The 24,902-nt window shown below is 39.0% G+C and overlaps 1 protein-coding gene across 1 annotated transcript in view; it reads right to left on the minus strand.

The window, feature by feature from the left end:
* The window catches only part of TTC21B (tetratricopeptide repeat domain 21B), an 875,896-nt gene that overhangs the window by 632,389 nt on the left and 218,605 nt on the right, over window positions 1–24,902 (minus strand). The window lies entirely within an intron of this gene.

The following is a 24,902-nucleotide window of genomic DNA, read 5'->3' on the forward strand; positions in this document are numbered from 1 at the left end:
AATCAATTATGTTTAATGTCTGTATATGAATCTATATGTATGCAGTAAAATTAAAAAAAAAACAAAGGAAAATAAACACAGAACTCAGAAAAGTGGATGTTTTTATGGAGAGGAGATTGGATTTGTGAAGGATCTAGACATTTATGATTTTAAAGACAAATATTTTTCATTATTTTTTACAAGATATGTATTTTATGTACAAAATATACATACAAATATACTATTTAATAGTACAGCTATATGAAAATTTACTCATAATTGTCTTCCAATAAGCATTTTTATTTTTCCAAATTTTCATTAAATAAAACTCTGATGAATATTCTTATACTAAAATATTACACATACTTTTCTTTTTATCCTGGGATAAATTTCTAGAAATAGAACTGCTGAGTCCAATTGTTTGCACAGTTTTAAGGCCATTAACACATACAGCCACTTAGAAAGATTATGCCAATTTCAATTCTCACCAGCAACTTGTGAGTCCTTTTCTCTTAATCCTCACCAACATTGAGTATATGTTGGTGGAAAAAACAAAAACACCTCTTTCCCAATTGGATTAGTGAAAGCTTTTCTTCTATATTTTTTCTAACTTACATTTCTTTAATTACTAGTGTGATTAAAATTTTATAAATTTTGAGAAATTTCTACTTTTTATTTGTAAATTTTTTTGGCTTGTTTTTCTGTTAGAGCAGCATTATTCTTATTGATCTATACAAGATTGTAACGTCTTTAAAGATATCAAACTTCTCTCTGTTTTATATCATGTGAGACAGAATAATGGCCTCCCAAAATTGTTCATGTCCTAGTCCCTAGGACCTCTCTTTCATGTCACATGTCAAAAGGAGTTACGTTTGCAAATGGAACTAAGGTTGCTAATCAACTGACCTTAAAACAGGGAGATTATTTTGGATTATCCAGTGGACTCAAAGTAATCATAGATGTTCTTAAAAGTAGGAGAGAAGGACAGAGAAGGGATCAGAGTCAGAGAAAGTTTTGAAGATGCTGCACTGCTGGGATTGGTGATGGAGGAATGCAGCTGCAAACCAAAGAATGTGAGTGGCCTCTAGAGGATGGAAAAGGCAAGGAAATAGATTCTCCCCTAGAGCTTCCTTCAGAAGGAACAACCTCCACAAGCCCTGCCAACAGCTTCATTTTTGCCCAGTGACATCCATCTCAGATTTCTGCTCTCTTGAACTATAAGGTAATAAATTTGTGTTGTTTTGAACCACCAAGATTGTGGTAATTCATTAAGGCAGCAATAGGAAAGTGATATACATGTTGCAGATATTTTCACAATTTTTAATGTACAGAATCTTTGCAACGCTTACCAATGTACCCGTATGATTTGCTTTTTAAAATGTATTCAGTGTATTTCTTCTATTCTCACCTACATTGAAACAGCTAAAATTTGACCAAAAATACAAGCGGTCTAGTTTGGCTTCAAATAAATTTTTTCTCTGTTTTAAGAAGTGTTTATAAAAAACAAGAGGCTGTTGGAGTTACCATTGTGGCTCAGCAGTTAGTGAGATTGACTAGCATCCATGAGGATGCGGGTTCCATCCCTGGTCTCACTCAGTGGGTCAAGGCTCTGGCTTTGCTGTGAGCTGTGGTGTAGGTTGTAGATGTGGCTCAGATCCCGTGTTGCTGTTGCTCCGGCGTAGGCTGGTGGCTATAGTTCTGATTGGACCCCTACCCTGGGCACCTTCCATATGTTGCAGTTGCAGCCCTAAAAAGATCAAAAACAAAACAAAACAAAAAAACCCAAAAAACAAAAAAATAAGCTGTTTTCTCTTCACATCTTTTTCTTCTCTCCTTCCTTTCCTTTCTCTTGGAGATGTGCTGGGGGCTGAAAAGAAGGACAAGGAAATGTACTGACATTATTTTCAGAGAATAATAATAAGGTCAGTACATTGGATTCATGTGACTAGAATAAAGATAGTGAAGAGATGAAATGCCTGAAAATATAATTTAGGGTCAAATTATGAAAAAAATCTTTATATTCCACACTAGAAGATAAATGTCTTTGGACATTATCTGAGAGTGGAAAACCATTATAAGATTTTAAGTGGGTAAATCATGTATTTAAGTCTGCAAGTTAGTAGTTAAAAGAACTTTTAAACAACTAAATTGAACTAAAATACAGTTCAAAAAATACAGTGCAGTAAAACAAGATATTGCTTAAACATTTTTATTATCCTCAATGGAAATAAATAGATGAAAATGTGTTCAATTAGAAATCTTTTATAGGGAATTCCCATCATGGCTCAGCCAAAATGAATCTGACTAGTATCCATGAGGATGCAGGTTTCATCCTTGGTCTCATTCAGTGGGTTAAGGATCTGGTGTTGCTGTTGCTGTGGCTGTGGCATAGGCCGGTGGCTACAGCTCTGATTTGCTCCCTAGCCTGGGAACTTCCATATGCTGTGGGTGAGGCTCTAAAAAACAAAACAAACAAACAAAAAATCTATTTTAAAAATAGGTTATGAAAGGAAATAAAAATGTTCCATCCTTAGCATCTGCAAGTGCCCAAAGATCCCAGAATCATAGCGCTTTAAAACTGATGTGATTTATCAGAAAAGAAAATCATGGACATGGAGAACAGACTCGTGGTTGCCAAGGAGGAGAGGGAGGGAGTGGGATGGATTGGGAATTTGGGGTTAATAGATGCAAACTATTGCCTTTGGAATGGATAAACAATGAGATCCTGCTGTATAGCACTGGGAACTGTATCTAGTCATTTATGATGGAGCATGATAATGTGAGAATAAAGAATGTATACACGTATGTGTAACTGGGTCACCTTGCTGTACAGTAGAAAATTGACAGAACACTGTAAATCAGCTATAATTGAAAAAATATAAATCATTACATTAAAAAACCTAATGTGATTTTTTTAAAGAGTAAAGAAATTCCTAGTACATACAACCAAAATTTAAAAATATTAATTTCTTCTCTTTTTTTAAAATTTTTTTTATAATTTTTTTTTATTTTCCCACTGTACAGCAAGGGGGTCAGGTTATCCTTACATGTATACATTACAATTACATTTTTCCCCCCACCCTTTCTTCTGTTGCAACATGAGTATCTAGACAAAGTTCTCAATGCTATTCAGCAGGATCTCCTTGTAAATCTATTCTAAGTTGTGTCTGATAAGCCCAAGCTCCCCATCCCTCCCACTCCCTCCCCCTCCCATCAGGCAGCCACAAGTCTCTTCTCCAAGTCCATGATTTTCTTTTCTGAGGAGATGTTCATTTGTGCTGGATATTAGATTCCAGTTATAAGTGATATCATATGGTATTTGTCTTTGTCTTTCTGGCTCATTTCACTCAGGATGAGATTCTCTAGTTCCATCCATGTTGCTGCAAATGGCATTATGTCATTCTTTTTTATGGCTGAGTAGTATTCCATTGTGTAGATATACCACTTCTTCCGAATCCAATCCTCTGTCAATGGACATTTGGGTTGTTTCCATGTCCTGGCTATTGTGAATAGGGCTGCAATGAACATGCGGGTGCACGTGTCTCTTTGAAGGAGAGTTTTGTCCGGATAGATGCCCAAGAGTGGGATTGCCAGGTCATATGGTAGTTCTATGTATAGATTTCTAAGGCATCTCCAAACTGTTCTCCATAGTGGCTGTACCAGTTTACATTCCCACCAGCAGTGCAGGAGGGTTCCCTTTTCTCCACAGCCCCTCCAGCACTTGTTATTTGTGGACTTATTAATGATGGCCATTCTGACTGGTGTGAGGTGGTATCTCATGGTAGTTTTGATTTGCATTTCTCTTATAATCAGCGATGTTGAGCATTTTTTCATGTGTTTGTTGGCCATCTGTATATCTTCTTTGGAGAAATGTCTCTTCAGGTCTTTTGCCCATTTTTCCATTGATTGATTGGCTTTTTTGCTGTTGGGTTCTATAAGTTGTTTATATATTCTGGAGATTAAGCCCTTGTCGGTTGCATCATTTGAAACTATTTTCTCCCATTCTGAAAGTTGTCTTTTTGTTTTCTTTTGGGTTTCCTTTGCTGTGCAAAAGCTTTTCAGTTTGATGAGGTCCCATGGGTTTGTTTTTGCTCTAGTTTCTATTGCTTTGGGAGACTGACCTGAGAAAATATTCATAATGTTGATGTCAGAGAGTGTTTTGCCTATGTTTTCTTCTAGGAGTTTGATGGTGTCCTGTCGTATATTTAAGTCTTTCAGCCATTTTGAGTTTATTTTTGTGCATGGTGTGAGGGTGTGTTCTAGTTTCATTGCTCTGCATGTTGCTGTCCAGGTTTCCCAGCAATGCTTGCTGAATAGACTTTCTTTTTCCCGTTTTATGTTCTTGCCTCCCTTGTCAAAGATTAATTGACCATAGGTGTCAGGGTTTATTTCGGGTTCTCTGTTCTGTTCCATTGGTCTGTCTGTCTGTTTTGATACCAGTACCACACTGTTTTGATGACTGTGGCTTTGTAGTATTTTTTGAAGTCTGGGAGAGTTATGCCTCCTGCTTGGTTTTTGTTTCTCAGGATTGCTTTGGCGATTCTGGGTCTTTTGTGGTTCCATATAAATGTTTGGATTGTTTGTTCTAGTTCTGTGAAAAATGTCATGGGTAATTTGATAGGGATTGCATTGAATCTGTAGATTGCTTTGGGTAGTATGGCCATTTTTACAATATTGATTTTCCCAATCCAGGAACATGGAATATCTTTCCATTTCTTTCCATCTTCTTTGATTTCTTTGATTAAAGTTTTATAGTTCTCGGCATATAGGTCCTTTACCTCCTTGGTCAGGTGTATTCCAAGGTATTTGATTTTGTGAGGTGCAATTTTAAAAGGTATGGTATTTTTGTATTCTTTTTCTAATGTTTCATTGCTGGTATACAGAAATGCAACTGACTTCTGAATGTTAATCTTATATCCTGCTACTTTGCTGAATTTATTAATCAGTTCAAGGAGTTTTTGGGTTGAGTCCTTAGGGTTTTCTAGGTATAGTATCATGTCATCTGCATACAGTGACAGTTTTATCTCTTCTCTTCCTATATGGATGCCTTTTATTTCTTTTGTTTGTCTAATTGCTGTGGCTAGGACTTCCAAAACTATGTTGAAGAGCAGTGGTGAGAGTGGGCATCCCTGTCTTGTTCCAGATTTGAGTGAGAAGGCTTTCAGTTTTTCCCCATTGAGTATTGTATTTGCTGTGGGTTTATCATAAATGGCTTTGATTATATTCAGGAATGTTCCCTCTATACCCACTTTGGCGAGGGTCTTGATCATGAATAGATGTTGAACTTTGTCAAATGCTTTTTCTGCGTCTATTGAGATGATCATATGATTTTTGACTTTTTTTGTTAATGTGGTGTATGATGCTGATTGATTTGCATATGTTGAACCATCCTTGCGAACCTGGGATGAACCCTACCTGGTCATGGTGTATAATTTTTTTGATATGTTGTTGGATTCGGTTGGCTAAGATTTTGTTGAGAATTTTTGCATCTATATTCATCAATGATATTGGCCGATAGTTTTCTTTTTTGGTGGTATCTCTGTCTGGTTTTAGAATGAGGGTGATGGTGGCATCATAGAATGTCTTTGGGAGTATTCCTTCTTCTTCAACCTTTTGAAAGAGATTAAGGAGGATGGGCACCAATTCCTCTTTATATGTTTGATAAAATTCACCTGTGAAGCCATCTGGTCCTGGACTTTTATTTGTAGGGAGTGATTTTATGACCTCTTCAATTTCATTTCTAGTGATCGGTCTGTTCAGTTGGTCTGTTTCTACTTGATTCAGTTTTGGCAGGCTGTAAGATTCTAGAAAATTGTCCATTTCTTCCAGATTGTCAAACTTGTTGCCGTATAGTTGTTCATAGTATTCTCTTATGGTTTTTTGTATTTCTGCTGTATCTGTTGTGATTTCTCCTTTTTCATTTATAATTTTGGTTATTTGGGTTCTTTCTCTCCTCTTTTTAGTGAGTCTGGGCAGGGGTTTGTCCATTTTGTTCACCTTTTCAAAGAACCAGCTCTTGGTTTTATTAATTTGCTCTATTGTTTTTTGAGTCTCTATTTTATTGATTTCTTCTTTGATCTTTATAATTTCCTTCCTTCTGCTGACTTTAGGCCTTTTCTTGTTCTTCTTTTTCTAATTCATTTAGGTGGAAGGTTAAGTTGTCAATTTGGGATCTTTCTTCTTTTTTGAGAAAGGCCTGGATTGCTATAAATTTCTCTCTGAGCACTGCTTTCACAGCATCCCATAGATTTTGAGAGGTTGTGTCTTCATTATCATTTGTTTCAAGGTAGTTTTTAATTTCCTTCTTGATTTCCTCATTGACCCGTTGGTTTTTTAGTAGCATGTTGTTTCGTCTCCATGTAGTAGGTTTTTTCTCTTTCCTTTTCCCATAGTTGATTTCTAATTTCATGGCATTGTGGTCAGAGAAGATACTTGAGATAATTTCTATGCTCCTAAATTTATTGAGATTCGCTTTGTGTCCCAATATGTGGTCGATTCTTGAGAATGTTCCATGAGCATTTGAGAAGAATGTGTATTCTACTATTTTTGGATGTAGTGTCCTGAAGATAACAATTAAGTCTAACTTTTCTATTGTTTCCTTTAGGATCTCTGTTGCTTTATTGGTTTTCTGTCTAGAGGATCTGTCCATTGATGTGAGGGGGGTATTAAGGTCTCCTACTATGATTGTATTCTCATATATTTATATATTTTCAAATATATTTTCCATCCCCTTATCTTTTTCTACTCCTTCTGGAATTCCTATTATGCGTAGATTGGCCCACTTTATATTATCCCATAGGTCTCTTATATTGCTTTCCAGTTTTTTGATTCGGTTTTCTGTCTGTTGACCGGATTGAGTGATTTCCATTATTCTATCTTCCATATCACTGATTCGTTCTTCTGCATTATTCATTCTGGTTTTTACTGCCCTTAGTTCAGTTTGCATCTCTGCCAATGAATGTCTAGTTTTTCTTGGCTCCTCCTTATATTTTCTAGTTCCTTTCTGAGGGTATCTGCATTACTGTTCATATCTTCTCTGAATTCCTTCAGTATTTTCACTATTTCTCTTTTGAACTCCAGGTCTGTCTGACTGCAGAGATCTGTTTCATTGTTGACTGTTTTAGGTGAGTTCTCCTGTTGGTTTGACTGGGGGTGGTTTCTCAGCTTCTTCATCTTGCTTGTTGTTTTCTTTCTCCTGAGGGAGTTGTATTCTCCGTTATCGGGCAGTGTTTGCCTTGTCACTGCCGTGGAATATTTCCTGAGGGCTGGTGTTGTTGGTCAACCTTTTTTTGAGGCAGTGTGGCTTTTCTGGAGTGTTGATGGGGCTAACCGTGTTTCTTTGAAGCAAAGGAGGACTTCCTGAGGGCAGACAGGACTGGGAGGTCCACACCACGATGGTAGCAGATTTCACTTGGTCATGCAGAGCTTGCTCTGGTGTTTTTAGGCTGTGGGGTTCTTGCAGGGGGTTGGCGGTGTTGGGCAGCTGTTCCTCAGGAGTGCAGCACCCCCTGGGGGCTGGAGCAGCTATCTGGGTCACTGAGAACCTAAGAGGCTCTTCCCTAGGGCAGCCCAACTCAGAAGGACAGCCTGCAAATGTAGGCGGATCTTTTCACAGTCTGGCCAAGCTTGTTGCAGCTTTTCTGGGCTGCAGGGGCTCCTCCAGGGGGCTGGTGGTGCTGAGCAGCTACTCCACGGGAGTGGTGCACCCCCTGGGGGCTTGGGCGGGTAGCATGGCTGCTGGAAACCCAAGAGGCTCCTCCCCAGGGCAGCCCAACTCAGAAAGACTGTCTGAGATCTTTTCCCGGCTTGGACAAGCTTGTTGCAGCTTTTCTGGGCTGCAGGGGGTCCTGCCTATAGCTGGCAGTCCTATGCAACTGATCCACTAGGTCTCGGCACCCCCTGGGGGCTTGGGCGTGTAGCAGGGCCGCTGGAAACCCAAGAGGCTCCTCCCCAGGGCAGCCCAACTCAGAAAGACCGTCTGAGTTCTTTTCCTGACTCGGCCAGGCTTGTTGCAGCTTTTCTGGGCTGTAGGGGGTTCTGCCTGGAGCTGGCAGTCCTATGCACCTGATCCTCTAGAGCTTGGCACCCCCTGGGGGCTTGGGCGGGTAGCAGGGCTGCTGGAAATCCAAGAGGCTCCTCCCCGGGGCATCCCGACTCAGAAAAACCATCCGAGAATTAGGCAGATCTATTCACGGCCTGGCTAGGCTTGTTCTAGCTTTTCTGGGCTGCAGGCCTTTTCTTGGGGGCTGGTGGTGTTTGGTGCTACTCTGCGGAAGTGTAGCCCCTCCAAAGGGCAAGCAGGCCTGTGCAGGGACAGCCCCTGCGGTGGTAGGCTTCAGGCAATTGTTGAGGCCAGCCCTCCTGGATGGCAGGCAGCCCCAGGTTCGGCGAGAGCGTAGGGTGTGGCGGGGGTGGGGGAGGGGATGCACTGGGAAGCACAGCTTTCAGCTAGCTAGCGGGCCTGTAAGCTTGCTGTGGTGTGTGGGGTATTCTATGGGAACCCACCCCTTCTTCTCTCCCCTCCCCAGCATGGGCGCAGACCAGGCTCTTCTCCCAGGTTCCCTCTGATGAGGCTTTCCACTTCCCCACTCCTAGAGTATTGTTCCCTTCCTCTGTGACAGCTTTGTTTTCTTGTCTCCCAGGCAGTCTCTGCCCCGTCAAATGGTTTCTAGACCTCCCAAGCAGTTTCCGCTCTGCCCCGCCCCCCCAGGCCGTTCCCGGGGACTAAACTCTGGAGCTGAGGACTCGGTGCCCAGCCCCCACCCAGGCGTCTCAATTTTTGGTGACTGTGCCCGTAGTTCAGATGGTCCGTTCGGTTCTTGATCGGCTTTTCCGTACTCCAACTTACTGCTACACTCTTCTCTGCATCTAGAGATTCCTCCGGTTCGTTTGATCTTTCCCCCATGTAGGTGACTTTCCAGGGTGCGGGATCCCTTTCTCCTCCGCAGTTCCCTTTCGGGAGCGCCCGTCCCACTTGGATTCACCTTCTCTCACTCTCCTCTTTTCTCCCGTTCTTCCCAGTAATGTCACGAACTTCTTGCCATTATTGGAGTTTAGGTTCCTCTGCCAGCGATTAGTTGCTGTTCTGTGTGAGTCATTTATTCTGTAGATATGCTTCTTTTGTTGTGTTTGTGGGAGAGGGCGAGCGTGTCCCCCTACTCCTCTGCCATCTTGCCCTCTAATTTCTTCTTTTTAACATGATAGAAAACCTCTATTTTTTACTCAGACAGGAATCTTGCCATCTTGAAAAAGATACTGGTAGAAAAGAATAACTGACAAGGATAGAAAATGAAGAATTTGTTTTTCTCAATAAACTAGTGTATTGAAACAAAATCAGTATTTTGGATCTAAAAAAAATTGTGTGGAATGGTGTAATAAAGGCCAGGGGCAGGTAGAAGAGCTAAGAAATGTATCTTTCACCCCAATGGGCAAGGTATTTCCCCAAGTGCTTGGTGGTAATACTAAAAAGATTGCAAACTGGGGCAGCAGAGTTGAGTGAAATATCCTGAAGCCATCTCAAATGTAAGTATGGAGGTGGGACAGGTGAACTGAGGGAAGCCCCTCTGAATACCCTAAGCTTCACCAGCTGCCCACAGAAAACTGGATGCTGGTCAAATAGAAATATCCAAGGTTTCAGAAAAGGGAGGCCATGCTTGAAAGAAAATGTAACTCTTGGTGACCCAAAGAGTTGACAGCCAGGCTATGAAGTAGGGTGAGCTGTTTCATAACTTGAAAAATGAGTGCCTGCATGGTAAAGTATAAAGAGATCTCCAAAATCTCACTGATGCTAAAACCTCAAGTTCTGATAATTAGAAATCCTGAATCCTGCTCTCAAAGGGGATATTTTAGAGAAATTTATACCAATAAATTTGCAAGAGAATATAAACAAAATTTCTTGAAAAATATACAGTGAAATTGATGTAAGAAAAGTTGGAATACTTAAAGAACATTAAATTAAAACTTAACTTAAAAATGGAGGGGAATTCCCATCATGGCTCAGCGGTAATGAACCTGACTAGTATCCATGAAGATGTGGGTTCAATCCCTGGCTGTGCTCAGTGGGTTAAGGATCAGGCATTGCTGCTAGCTGTGACATAGGTCACAGATGTGGCTTAGATCCCAAGATCCAAGATATGGCTGTGGCATAGGCCAGCAGCTGCAGCTCCAATTCTACCCCAGCCCGGGAACTTAAATATGTCACACCTATGGTCCCTAAAAACAAACAAACAAAAAATGGATGGTTAATGTCAAAAACATACTTTTAAAAAAAGTGTAAAAGAACTTGACAGCAAAAACAATAAAAACAAAAATCTGATTTAAAAATAGGGATTAAGATGGTGGAATAGAAGGAAGAGAGCTCAACTTCTCTCCTAAAAACAACAAAATTCACAACTCAAGGCTGAGCAATCTTCAACCAAATGGACCAGAAACCTTAAAAAATATATCCTACTCCAGAAGACAAAGAGGAGTCCACATCAAGAGGTAGGAGGGGCGATTACACGATATAACCAACCCCATACCTCCTGGGTGGGAAGCTCCACAGACTGAAAACTAACTGGTTCACAGAGACTCACCTACAGGAGTGAGAGTTCTGAGCCCCACATCAAACTCCCACGTGTGGGGATCTGGCACAGGGAGAAAGAGCCCCTGGAGCATCTGGCATTGAAGGCCAGTGGGGCTTGTGTGTAGGAGCTCCACCCAACGGGGGTAAATGGAGACCCCATTCTTAAAAGGTGCACACAGACTTTCACATGAAGTGGGTCCCAGGGCAAAGCAAAGTCTCCATAGGACACTGGGTCAAACCTGACTGAAGTTCTTAGAGGACATCCTGGGAAAACAGGGGTGAATGTGGCTTGTTGTGAGGGAAGGACATCGAAGGCAAAGCTCTTGGGAATATTCACCAGCTGGTTCCTTTCTCTGGAGGTGGCCATTTTGGGAAAATCTGGCCCCACCCATCAGTGCTGAGAAGCCCCAGGCCAAAAAACAATCCAGTGGGATCACAGCCCCACCCCTCAGTAAACAGGCTGCCTAAAGACCTCTCTGGCACACAGTTGCCTCTAATCCCATCCAGAGACTAAGCCCCACCCACCAGAAGGATTAGAATCAGCTCCACCTACCAGTGGGCAGGCATCAGCCCCTCTCATCAGGAAGCCTACAGCAATCCCCCATACTGACTTCAGCCAAAAGGGGGGCAGACACCAGAAGTAAGAGAGGCTACAACTCTATTAAAGGTCACCACACCAAAAACCTATAAAAATGGAAAGACAGAGAACTATAACTCATATGAGGGAGAAAGGAAAAACCCCAGAAAATCAGCTAAGCAATGAGAAGATTCTCAGCCTCCAGGAAAAAGACTTTAGACTGTTGATGCTGAAGATGATGCAAGACATTGGAAATAGACTGGAGGCAAAGATGGATAACATACGGGAAACACTGACCAAAGAGATACAAGATATAAAACTTAAGAAGAGATGCAAAATACAATAGCTGAAATAAAAAATTCACTAGAAGCAGCTAACAGCGGAATACAGGAGGCAGAAGAACGAATAAGCAAGGTGGAGGACAGATTAGTGGAAATTATGGATACAGAACAGAAAAGAGAAAAAAGATTGAAAACAAATGAAGAGAGTCTCAGAGAAATCTGGGACAACGTGAAACGCACCACCATCCGTATTACAGGGGTGCCAGAAGGAGAAGAGAGAAAGAAGGAGACAGAAAAAATATTCCAAGAGGTAATAGCCGAAAAATTCCCTAACATGGGAAAGGAACCACTCACTCAAATCCAGGAAGCACAATGAGTACCACATAAAGTAAACCCAAGGAGGAACACCCCAATACACATATTAATCAAACTGACCAAAATGAAAGACAAAGAGAAAATCTTGAAAGCAGCTAGGGAAAAGAAACAAATAACATACAAGGGAATCCCGATAAGGCTATTGGCAGATTTTTCAGCAGAATCTCTGCAGGCCAGAAGGGAGTGGCATGATATACTTAATGTGATGAAAGGAAAAAAACTTCCAATCAAGATTATGTTACCCAGCAAGGCTCTCATTCAGATTTGAAGGAGAAATCAAAACCTTCACAGATAAGTAAAAGCTGAGAGTATTCAGCAACACTAAACCAGCCTTACAACAAATACTAAAGGAACTTCTCTAAGCAGAAAGGACAAGACAGCAAGAGGAAACAAAAATTCCACAACTGACAAGGCTCACCAGTAAAGGTATATATTCAGTAAAGATACAAAATCATCCATGCACAATTATACCACCAAATTCAGAAAGCATGAGAAGAGGTGGGTACAAATGCAGGACACTGGAAATGAACTTGCAGTTAAGAGAACAAAAATCTCATGTACATATCGACTCATATCAAAACTTCAGAATAACTGCAAGCCAAAAATCTACAATTGATACACAAAAAAAAGAAAAATCAACTCAAATACAACGCTAAAGATAGTTATCAAACCAGAAGAGGAGAGAACAAAAGAAGGGAAGAAAAAAGAGCAACAAAAACAAATCCAAAGCAATTAATAAAATGGCAATAAGAACATACATATCAACAATTACCTTAAATGTTAATGGAATAAATGCCCCAACCAAAAGACGTAGACTGGCTGAATGGATACAAAAACAAGACCCATATATATGCTGTCTTCAAGAGACCCACTTCACTTCTAGGGACACACACAAATTGAAAGTGAGAGGATGGAAGAAAATATTTCATGCAAACGGGGATCAAAAGAAAGCTGGAGTAGCAATATTCATATCAGACAAAATAGACTTTAAAATGAAGAATATTTTCAGGGACAAAGAAGGACATTGCATAATGATCAAAGGATCAATCCAAGAAGATGTTGTAACAATTTTAAATATCTATGCACCCAACACAGGTTCACCACAATATATAAGGCAACTGCTAATAACCTTCAAAGGAGAAATTGACAATAACACAATCATAGTGGGGAACTTTAACACCCCACTTACAGCAATGGACAGATCAACCAGACAAAATCAATAAGGAAACACAGGCCCTGAATGAAACATTAAACCAGATGGACTTAATAGATATTTATAGGACATTTCATCCAAAGCAACAGAACACACATTCTTCTCAAATGCACATGGAACATTCTCTAAGATTGACCATATCTTGGGCTACAAATCCAACCTCAGTAACTTTAAGAAAATTGAAATCATATCAAGCATCTTTGCCAACCACAATGCTATACCACTGGAAATCAACAAGAAAAAAAAAAAACTGCAAAACATTTTCTAAGATTGACCATATCTTGGGCTACAAATCCAACCTCAGTAACTTTAAGAAAATTGAAATCATATTAAGCATCTTTGCCAACCACAATGCTATACCACTGGAAATCAACAACAAGAAAAAAACTGCAAAAAACACAAACACATGGAGACTAAACAACATGCTACTAAACAACCAATGGATCACTGAAGAAATCAAAGGGGAAATTAAAAAATACCTAGCAGCAAATGACAACGAAGATACGACACTCCAAAACCTATGGGATGCAGCAAAAGCCGTTCTAAGAGGAAAGTTTATAGCAATACAAGCCCACCTCAGGAAAAAAGAAAAAGCCCAAATAAACAAGCTAACTTTACATCTAAAGCAGCTTGAGAGAGAAGAACAGACAAGACCTAAAGTTAGTAGAAGGAAAGAAATCTTAAAGATCAGAGCAGAAATCAATGAAATAGAAACAAGGAAAACCATAGAAAAGATCAATGAAACGAAAAGCTGGTTCTTTGAAAAGATCAACAAAATTGATAAACCCCTAGCCAGACTTATCAAGAAAAAAAAAAAAGAGAGGACTCAAATCAGTAAAATTAGAAATGAAAAAGGAGAAGTAACAACGGACATCACAGAAATACAAAGGATCATAAGAGACTACTATATGCAACTATATGACAATAAAATGGAAAACCTAGAAGAAATGGACAAATTCTTAGAAAAGTACAATCTTCCAAGACTAAACCAAGATGAAATAGAAAAGATGAATGGACCAATCACAACAACTGAAATTGAAACTGTGTTTCAAAAACTTCCAACAAACAAAAGTCCAGGACCAAATGGCTTCACAGGTGAATTCTATCAAACATTTAGAGAAGAGCTAACACCTCTCCTTCTGAAACTATTTGAAAAAATTGCAGAGGAAGGGATACTCCCAAACTCATTCTATGAGGCCACCATCACCCTGGTACCAAAACCAGACAAAGACTCCACAACAAAAGAAAACTACAGGCTGATATCACTGATGAACATTGATGCAAAAATCCTTAACAAAATACTAGCAAACCGCATCCAACAATACATTTAAAGGATTGTACATCATGATCAAGTGGGATTTATCTCAGGAATGCAAGGATTCCTCAATATCTGCAAATCCATCAGTGTGATACACCATATTAACAAACTGAAGAATAAAAACCATATGATCCTCTCAATAGACATGGAAAAAGCCTTTGACAAAATCCCACACCCATTTCTGATAAAAACCTCTTCAGAAAGTGGGCATAACAGGAACCTACCTCAACATGATAAAGGCCATTTATGACAAACCCACAGCAAACATCATTCTCAATGGTGAAAAGCTGAAAGAGTGCCCGCTGAGATCAGGAACAAGACAAGGATGTCCACTCTCACCACTACTCTTCAACATAGTTTTGGAAGTCCTAGCCACAGCAATCAGAGAAGTAAAAGAAATAAAAGGAATCCAAATTGGAAAGGAAGAAGTAAAACTATCACTATTTGCAGATAACATGATACTATACCTAGAGAATCCTAAAGACTACCAGAAAACTGTTAGAGCTCATCCACAAATTTCGCAAAGTCACAGGATACAAAATCAATACACAGACATCTATAGTGTTTCTATATACTAACAATGAAAAAGCATAAAAAAAAGTTAGGGATGCAATCCCGTTTACCATCACATCCAAAAGTATAAAAGACCTAGGAGTAAACCTACCTAAAGAGAAAAAAGACCTGTACTCTGAAAACTATAAGACACTGATGAAAGAAATCAAAGAGGACACAAAGAGATGGAAAGACATACCATGCTCATGGATTGGAAGAGTCAATATTATCAAAATGACTATATTACCCCAGGCAATCTACAGATTCAGTGCAATCCCTATCAAATTACCAAGGACATTTTTCACAGAACTCAAAGAAAATATTTTAAAGTTTCTTTGGAAGCACAACAGACCCAGAATAGCCAAAGACATCCTGAAAAAGAAAAATGGAGCTGGAGGCATCAGGCTCCCAGACTTCAGACTATACTACAAAGCAACAGTCATCAAAACCATATGGTACTGGCACAAAGACAGACATATAGATCAGTAGAACAGGATAGAAAGCCCAGAATTAAACCCACGCACCTACAACCAACTAATCTATGACAAAGGAGGCAAGGATATACAATGGAGAAAGGACAGCTTGTTCAATAAGTGGTGCTGGGAAAACTGGACAGCCACATGGAAAAGAATGAAATTAGAACACTCCCTATCACCATACACAAAAATAAACCCAAATGGATTAAATACCCAGATATAAGACCAGACACTATCAAACTCTTAGAGGAAAACATAGGCCAAACACTCTCTGACATAAATGACAGCAACATCTTCTCAGATCCACCTCTTAAGAGTCATGACAGTAAAAACAAAAATAAACAAATGGGACCTACTCAAACTTCAAAGTTTCTGCACAGCAAAGGAAACCCTAAACAAAATGAAAAGACAACCCACAGAATGGGAGAAAATCTTTGCAAGTGAATCAACTGACAAGGCATTCATCTCCAAAATTTATAAACACCTTCTGCAGCTCCATACCAAAAAAAAAAACCAAACAACCCCATCAAAAAATGGGCAGAAGATCTAAACAGACAGTTCTCCAAAGAAGACATACAGATGGCCAAGAAACACATGAAAAGATGTTCAACATCACTCATTAGTAGAGAAATGCAAAGCAAAACCATGATGAGGTACCACCTCACACCAGCCAGAATGGCCATCATCCAAAAGTCTACAAATAATAAGTGCTGGAGAGGGTGTGCAGAAAAAGGAACCCTAGTACACTGTTGGTGGGGTTGTAAATTGGTGCAACCCCTGTGGAAAACAGTATGGAGATGCCTCAGAAAACTAAAAATAGAACTAGGATTTGATCCAGCAATCCCACTCCTGGGCATCTATCCACAGAAAACCACGACTCACAAAGACACATGTACTCCCATGTTCATTGTGGCACTATTTACAATAGCCAAGACATGGAAACAACCAAAATGTCCATCAACAGAGGAGTGGATCAAGAAAAGGAGGTACATATATACAATGGAATATTACTCAGCCATCAAAAGAACGAAATACCAGCATTTTTAGCAACATGGATGGACCTAGAAACTATCATGCTGGAGTTCCCGTCGTGGCGCAGTGGTTAACGAATCCGACTAGGAACCATGAGGTTGCGGGTTCGGTCCCTGCCCTTGCTCAGTGGGTTAACGATCCGGCGTTGCCGTGAGCTGTGGTGTAGGTTGCAGACGCAGCTCGGATTCCGCGTTGCTGTGGCTCTGGCGTAGGCTGGTGGCTACAGCTCTGATTCAACCCCTAGCCTGGGAACCTCCATATGCCGCGGGAGCGGCCCAAGAAATAGCAACAACAACAGCAACAAAAGACAAAAGACAAAAAAAAAAAAAAAGAAAAAGAAACTATCATGCTAAGTGAAGTCAGCCATACAATGAGACACCAACATCAAATGCTTTCACTGACGTGTGGAATCTGAAAAAAGGACAGACTGGACTTCTTTGCAGAACAGAAACTGACTCACAGACTTTGAGAAACTTATGGTTTCCAAAGGAGACAGTTCGGGGGGGGGGTTGGGAGATGTGCTGGGGTTGTGGGATGGAAATCCTATAAAATTGGATTGTGATGATCATTGTACAACTATAAATGTAATAAATTCATTGAGTAATAAAAAAAAAAAAATAGAAGCCAGTGCCAGGCAACTAAGAGGGGCAAACCATTCATGTAGTGTTTGGAAGCAGTGGAAATGGTATCCTCAACAGATGGTTCTATAGCATAATTTCGGTTTCAAAACTACACACTTTAGGGAGTTCCTGTCGTGGCACAACAGAAATGAATCTGACTAGGAACCATGAGGTTGCAGGTGCAATCCCTGGCCTCCTTCAGTGGGTTAAGGATCTGGCATTGCTGTGAGCTGTGGTATAGGTTGCAGACCCAGCTCGGATCTGGCATTGCTGTGACTGTAGTGTAGGCCCGCAGCAACAGCTCCAATTAGGTCGCTAGCCGGGGAACCTCCATATGCTGAGAGTGCGGCCCTAAAAAGACAAATACAAGACAAACCAAAAGCCCTGCATACTTGGCTTATCCTGCTCATTTTTTCTAGATTTTTCTCCACAGTTCCAAATGATGTTGTGATATACTTCAACAAATCCTTTTTCCACTGAAATCATCCAGAGTTAATTTCTATTGCTGGAAATAAGAACTTTTCAAGGAAAAATGAAATAATAAAAGCACTCTAATACAGAATAATGAAATAAGGCTCCTTCTAGTTTATAAAAATTTTTGCAATAAGTAGAGGATACTTGGTATTTTTTTAAAAGTCATTGAAAGCAACTTTTTTTTTTTTGAAAGCAACTTTTTTAACACCCTGGATTTCTCTCATGCTCTCAAAGAACAGTGGTTTTTCATAATTAATGTTTTAAAAAGAGAGACAGTTTCAAAATACCCACTGGAAAAAATAAACTTTTCTCAAAAATAATTTATCCAATGAATAGCTGAGATTCTAAAGGAATACCTTAAAATTAAGAAATTGTTAAATAGAAACAAATACTCTCATAGCTAACATTCAAAGAAGTATGTGTCTGTGACTGATACACAACTCAAGAGATAGGTTTAGGGAGATGCTGTCATCTTTTGTGTCACTCTACAAGCTTGCGGACATGCTAAACATCTTACCATTCCTTATCAATTATAAATTTATCAGTCATCAATTTTGTTGAGTCTATTTTATATCTATTCCAAATTTCCACCTACATAAATTCTTCAGGTAATAAGTTTGATAGCTTTACTGTTTGCTATGGGAATTAGTACTTTTATTTTTGGTTTCCTCATTCTTTTACCACAGGATTTTCTAAATAAATATTTGTTCTCTATAAAATATCTTTTGAAGAAATAATGTTTAGACTTGGGTAATTTTTCTTTTTTCTGTTTTTTTTTTTAAGGGCTGCTTCCATGGCATATGGAGAGTCCCAGGCTAGAGGTCAAATCAGAGCTTCAGCTGCTGGCCTGTATCACAGCCACAGCAATGACATATCCAAGTAGTGTCTGTAACCTACACCATGGCCCATGGCAACATTGGATCCTTAACCCACTGAGCGAGGCCCGGGATTGAACCTGCATCTCATGGATACTAGTTAGATTTGTTTCCACTGAGCCATTACAGGAACTCCTAGTAATTTACCAATAAAGATTTTTAAATTTTTATTTATCTTCATCAGTTCAAGCAAAATCTTTTTTTGTTGTTATTCTCTTTTTTTGCTCACAGTTGCTCTTTATCCTCCATTCCTATGCTCATAGTCCTTCCCCATTGGCACCTATTCTGCATTTAAAACAGATATTCTTGGAGTCCCCATTGTGGCTCAGCGGTAACAAACCAGACTAGTACCCATGAGGACACGAGTTCAATCCCTGGCTTCGCTCAGTGGGTCAAAGGATTCAGCGTTGCCATGACCTGTGGTGTAGGTCACATAAGTGGCTCATATCTGGCGTTGCTGCGGCTGTGGCATAGGCTGGCAGCTGCAGCTCAGATTCAACCCCTAGCCTGGGTTCCATATGCTGTGAGTGCTGCCCTAAAGAAAAAAAAAGACAAAAAAATTCTTTAAAAAATACAGAGTTTGTAGAAGATGTACACCTTACCTAAATTGTTTTAACGATTTTTATTGTTTCCATTATAGTTGGTTTACAGTGTTCTGTCAATTTGCTACTTACAGCAAAGTGACCCAGTCACACACACACACACACACAAACATATATATATTCTTTTTCTCACATCATCTTCATCATGCTCATTACAAGTGACTAGATATAGTTCCCTGCGCTATACAGCAGTATACACATTACCTAAATTGTAATGTGATAGGAATTGCATTATTGCCCTTGTAAAGCTGACATTTTAGAGGAGACCGAAAGGCAAGTTCACACATAAAATAAGACAATAATTTCAGGTAATAGTAAATGTAATAAATGAAATGAGTAGGCTGATACAATAGCGACTGAATTACTTTATAAAGACGATCTCTTCTGAGAATATGTTACTTGAACTGAGACCTAAAACATGAAAAGGTACTGTTATGAGGAACATCCAGGCAAGGAAAGCATAGGCTCTGAAACAAGAACAAGCTTAAGATGAGACAAATAGAAGGGACAATTGTGTCTGGAGCACTATGAGTCATAAATGAGGCAGGAAAGAGGCAAGGACTGGCTCACCGAGGCTTGTAGGCTCTTGCCAGGAGCATGAGTTCTATTCTAAGAACAACTGTAAGCCCTTGGAAGATTATAGAAGCAAGGGAGCAATGTGTTTTTATTTAAAAAGATAACTATAGTTGCTGTGAAAAAAATCAGCTGGAGGAATGACCCCAAAAGAAAAGAAAAGAAAAAGAACAGGGAAATTAGTTAAAAGATCATCTTGGTCCATATGAGATATGATGGTTTGCAGAAGGGCAATGGGACTGGAGTTAGAAGCTTCTGGTGCCAGAGAAGCTCATGGACAAAGGAATTTCAAAAAATGTCAAAAATGAGGTTGTATTCAATCATTTCAAATGCTATGGAGCTTAGATATATGAGGACAGAAAAAGGGATACTGGATTTGGCAACTTGGACATTGTTAGTAACAGAAGATAGATTGGAGGTCATTGAAGAATCAATAGAAACTTTTTGTTAAAAATATTAGATTTGACCTTCATTCTCTTTTGGTCCCTTCCAAAATCCTATGAAAATGATAGTTAAGATATAGAGAAAATTCATAAAATCATAGGAAGAAAAAGAAGAGGTTCCATGGCAAATTTTGGAGTTCAGGAAACAAATCAGTTAGGAATGTCAACAGAATGAAGGAAGGTTAATTCAAAGCTAGCAGTGGAGAATGCAGAGCAGTAATCCATTTTTCACCACAAGACCACTGAAAGGATCAAGACCTGGTGGTACTAAATGCCTCTGGAAGTGATGGAGAAAATGAAGTTGGGAGAGGAGAACTAGCAAAAAATCCATTTGCCAGTCAGATCCCCAGACCTGTTCTTGGACTCAAGCAGAAGCCTATAGATTCACTCACTGGAGAGGATACAACAGAAAGGGTCTTTAGCATAGGAAACACAAAGGACAATGGAGGACAGGAATATTACATTGAAAACACACTCCAAGTCTTCTCCCCACAACATTTGGGTCTATACCCTCCAGGAAGGTGATTAGAAGAGTCTTCTCTGGGGATCTAACCAATCATTTTGTTTCCCAGTACAAGAGCTCAAATCAGGTCACCTAATAGGAAAGAACCCAGTCAACAAACCCTCCCCATAATGCCAAGCTTTACAATATATATTCTATGGTCCTCTGTTAAGGACAAAAAACAGTCAATAAAGAATCACCAGACATTACAAAATGCAGAGAGTAAAATAATAGGAAAATAATGCAGCTCAGAGGAAAGAGTCTATACTATACTAGTAAAGACAATTTTTAAATTCTGATAATATTCTTAGATTAAAAAATTGCATTCATAAAATAACTGGTATAGAAGAAGCATTAAGAGAATAATAATGTGGTCTTAGAAATTATAAATAATAGAAATTTATAAACTCAATAAAAAGCTTAGAAGAATATCTTCTAGAAAATAGAATAGACAAAAATATCAAATAAGAGTGAGAAAGGTACCCTTCCAAATATATAGAAGATCAATATATTAGGGGTCATATATAATATTTCCAGGAAGAAACTAAGAATACAAAAGAGATAAAATTAATATTTGGAAAATTTCCCAGAATTGAAAGCTATGTGCAAAGAGCACAACAAAATGTAAGACTCACTGGGAAGTTTCAGAATGCTGGGGCAAACAGGAGATTTATGAGTTTCCAGAGGAAAATTATAAGATCACTAACAATCAAAAATTAAAAATGCACCAGACTTTTCAACACTGGTCTTTAGAAGGAAATGAACCACATCTTCAAAATACTAATAAAAAATTATTTCCAACCAAGAAATTTATATTCAGCCCATATATTAAGTGTGAGGGTACGTTTTTTCAGATATAAAGTTCTTTAAAAAAGAATGCATCCTGAACCCTCCCCTAGAAGGTTATTGTGTGGTGTATTCTTCCAAAATGAGGAAGTATAACCAAGAAAGAGGAAGACACAGACTCCACAAAACTGGAGCCTGAATAAAAGAGAGGGGTAAAAAGCTATCTCCAGCATGATGGTGAAGGCGTCAACCCAGTATGACAACTGTTTGGATGCAGAGGTAGAGCATGCAAATAGCTTGCAAATATTTGGGTTAATGTAGGGTCTGAATTTTTCAGATAAGCATGATGGGGACAAAGACACATGAATTGAGACTGGTAGAGAATTATTATAATGATGAAATATCGAACCATTCTGGATCAGAAGACAAGTGTGTACTAGAGGAGAATGATAGGAATAAGTAACAAAATCAATGGTTTGGAGGCTTCAAAGAGGCAGAGAAAGGTTTTTGAGAGAAAGAACTAGTATAAATGAGCTAGAAGGACAGGTAGTGGAAATCAGAGAGTTTATGGGTGATCAAGCTGTCATAAATGGATACTAGTGATGACAATGGAGGGTGTGGCTTGGGACGGAAATGTGGGGTCAAGTAATGAGAGCCTAGGATGCTGGAATCATCTGCATGCAACTGAAGTCACCCACAAAGATGACCGAAGCAGGGGTATAAAGAAAGCCAAACAAGAACTTAAGCATTCAATGAATGGAGGGAAGGAATCAAGAAAATGACCTATAGGAGTTCCCGTCGTGGTGCAGTGGTTAACGAATCCGACTAGGAACCATGAGGTTGCGGGTTCGGTCCCTGCCCTTGCTCAGTGGGTTAACGATCCGGCGTTGACCTGAGCTGTGGTGTAGTTTGCAGACACGGCTCGGATCTTGCATTGCTGTGGCTCTGGCGTAGGCCGGCGGCTACAGCTCCGATTCGACCCCTAGCCTGGGAATCGGGAGTGGCCCAAGAAATGGCAAAAAAAAGACAAAAAAAAAAAAAAGACCAAAAAAAAAAAAAAGAAAAGAAAAGAAAAATGACCTATAGATGTATAGTTGATAGCAGCAGAAGCGGTAGAGGATAACGTATTTAGATGGCAAGAGCTTCATGGGACATCTTTGAAGAACACAGCTACTGCAAATTCTTACCTTGATGCACAAGAGAAATGCCAGAAAACAAAAAACAATCACCCTTACTGAAATAGGATGTCCAGTTCAGTCAAGGAAAGACAATAAAATAGAACTTTCAGAGACTAAGTTGTTGATATAGGGTCGTTTTCTAATCAAAGAACTGGAGTAGAATCTGGCAGAGTCGAGAAGGCAGTCTAAGGTGGGGATATGCAAAGTATGCAGGAGTTTCCAGGGAATAATGTTAGCACTGACTTGTGGTAGTCCCTGAAGTAATTGGGGATATGATGCATGATGGAAGACATTTTGGTTCTCTCAAAGAATCCTAGGCCTTGGTTCAACTAGTGTTCTTTCTACTCAAAGTGTGATTCTGGGACCAGAAGCCTTGGCATTATCTAAGAGATAGTAGAACAGAATCATGTAAGCAATAAGTTCCTATTGTACAGCACAAGGAACTATATCGAATCTCTTAGGATAGACCATGCTGGAAGATAATATAAGAAATACACACATGCATGCATATATATATATATGTATATATGCATGCATGTATGCATATATATATATGTGTGTGTGTGTGTGTGTGTGTGTGTGTGTATGTATGATGGGGTCACCGTGCTGTACAGCAGAAATTGACACACTGAATCAATTATACTTTAAAAGTTAAATAAATATAAAAAAGAAATACAGAATCATAGAAATATAGAATCTGAGTAGACTCAGACTTGAGGAATCAGAATCTGCATTTTAATAAGCTCCCCAGGTGTGTGCAATAAAGTTTGAGAAGCACTGTTCTTGTTATTTACCTCTAAAATATGAGGCACCTCCACTTTCTTCTCTAGTTCCTTGCAGTGGACTCATGAAAGGCTGAAAGTGTTGAGTTCATCATTAACTGTTTCTCTGCAAAATATCATTGTTATGCTACCTCACTGATGACCACTGAACTAGACTGTAAACTTCTTGAAAAGAAGAGCATTCTGTGTATCATTGTTGGCCGATGCTTACTGCAATCGCAAAAACACAAAAGATATTTCCTAAATATTGCTGAAGCCTAGAGTTACTGAAGATCAGAGTACAATAGTGACTGCAAATGTGTACAGGAGAAGACTCTTCCCTAGTGTAAGTGGGCTGAGAGTTGATTAATTTGAAAGGGTAGTTAAAAATAGAAAGCTACAGAAAAGATATATGTCAAATATTTTAAACTTAAAATATACAAACACTCCTACATTTGTATAGTATATTAATCCCTTAAAGAATATTCCATTTAAGGCCAAGGCCTTTTATTTGAGTATGAATGGGTTCCTGAGAAATATGCAACATCTTTCCTGCATAATCCCACTAAAAATGCATCTTCAGACACTTTGTTTTGCTTTCTTTAAGGTGAATTGTAAAGCAATTTGATTTTTGTTTTCTCTTTTATAGTTATTATCCACAAAGAACTCAGCATTTTAAAAAACAATTTGACTTTTTTTCTAGTTTCTTCAAAGAGTTCAACCTTGTTTCCTCAGAAATACTAGCTCCTACCTTTTTGAACTTATATTTTGATGGTTCACATAGTATTTAATTAGTTGTCTATCAACGTAAGGCCAATTCGCTGTCAATATAGGGACTTAAAAGTTTATCATCCATCATCACAATGGAAATTTTGGCATATTGCTTATTTCCTGCTATGGTTAATTGTGTAGTCATGTCACGGCTTTACATTCATCAGGTTGACATGGTCCTCTGGAATGAAGGCAACATACCACATCTTTTGCAGCAAGCAGACTCTTTCCAAGGTAGCTTCAAATTGGGCAAGAGTTCCACAATTTCAAACTCCAGTGCATTCAGATCTCTCAGGTAGATGGTAACCAGGCTCCATAGATAACTTCTTGCTAGCTTTGTTTCAAAACTCAGATTTTGCAAGATAACTAATCTCTCCCTGAAGGGCAAATTTCTAATGAAATGAGTTACAGGAAAACTCAATAATAGCCTGAGGTTCCCAAATCAGGTAAAAAGGACTCTCCCTTTGAATGCATATAATGAAGTCATAATAAAATCAACCTAATCTGAATAGATTTTAGTTGGATCTTACATGACAATTCATGACTAGTGTACAAATGGCACTCAGATTTGTTGTTTTTAAATATGCTTTACTTAGGCTCATTTATAATATATATTTGGGAATTTTTTGTTTTGCTTTGTGAGGTATAACAAACTAAGAGCTCTTGGATGTTCACTCTAGACTAACAAATTGAGAAATAGAAACTGTACATATAAATGGGCTCTAGCAGATATTTTATAATAATATTAGTATTAATAGTAATAAATACCTTTATGTATTAAAGAAATATCTAATATGAATAGGAAGTTATCACCTGCATCATAAAATATAACATCATAACGTCACTCACTGTACTGTTTCAAAATTGCTTGTCTTTCTTTCTTCTCTATAAGACCTCAGCTCAAAGGCAATACAAATCTTACTATGCATACCATAACTTCTGGAACAAAG

The sequence above is a fragment of the Sus scrofa genome, chromosome 15 (genome assembly GCF_054392235.1).
Source record: "Sus scrofa isolate SSC_HxYL_T2T_F1_AM1 chromosome 15, Sscrofa_HxYL_maternal_Yorkshire_Landrace_v2.0, whole genome shotgun sequence".
NCBI lineage: Eukaryota > Metazoa > Chordata > Mammalia > Artiodactyla > Suidae > Sus > Sus scrofa.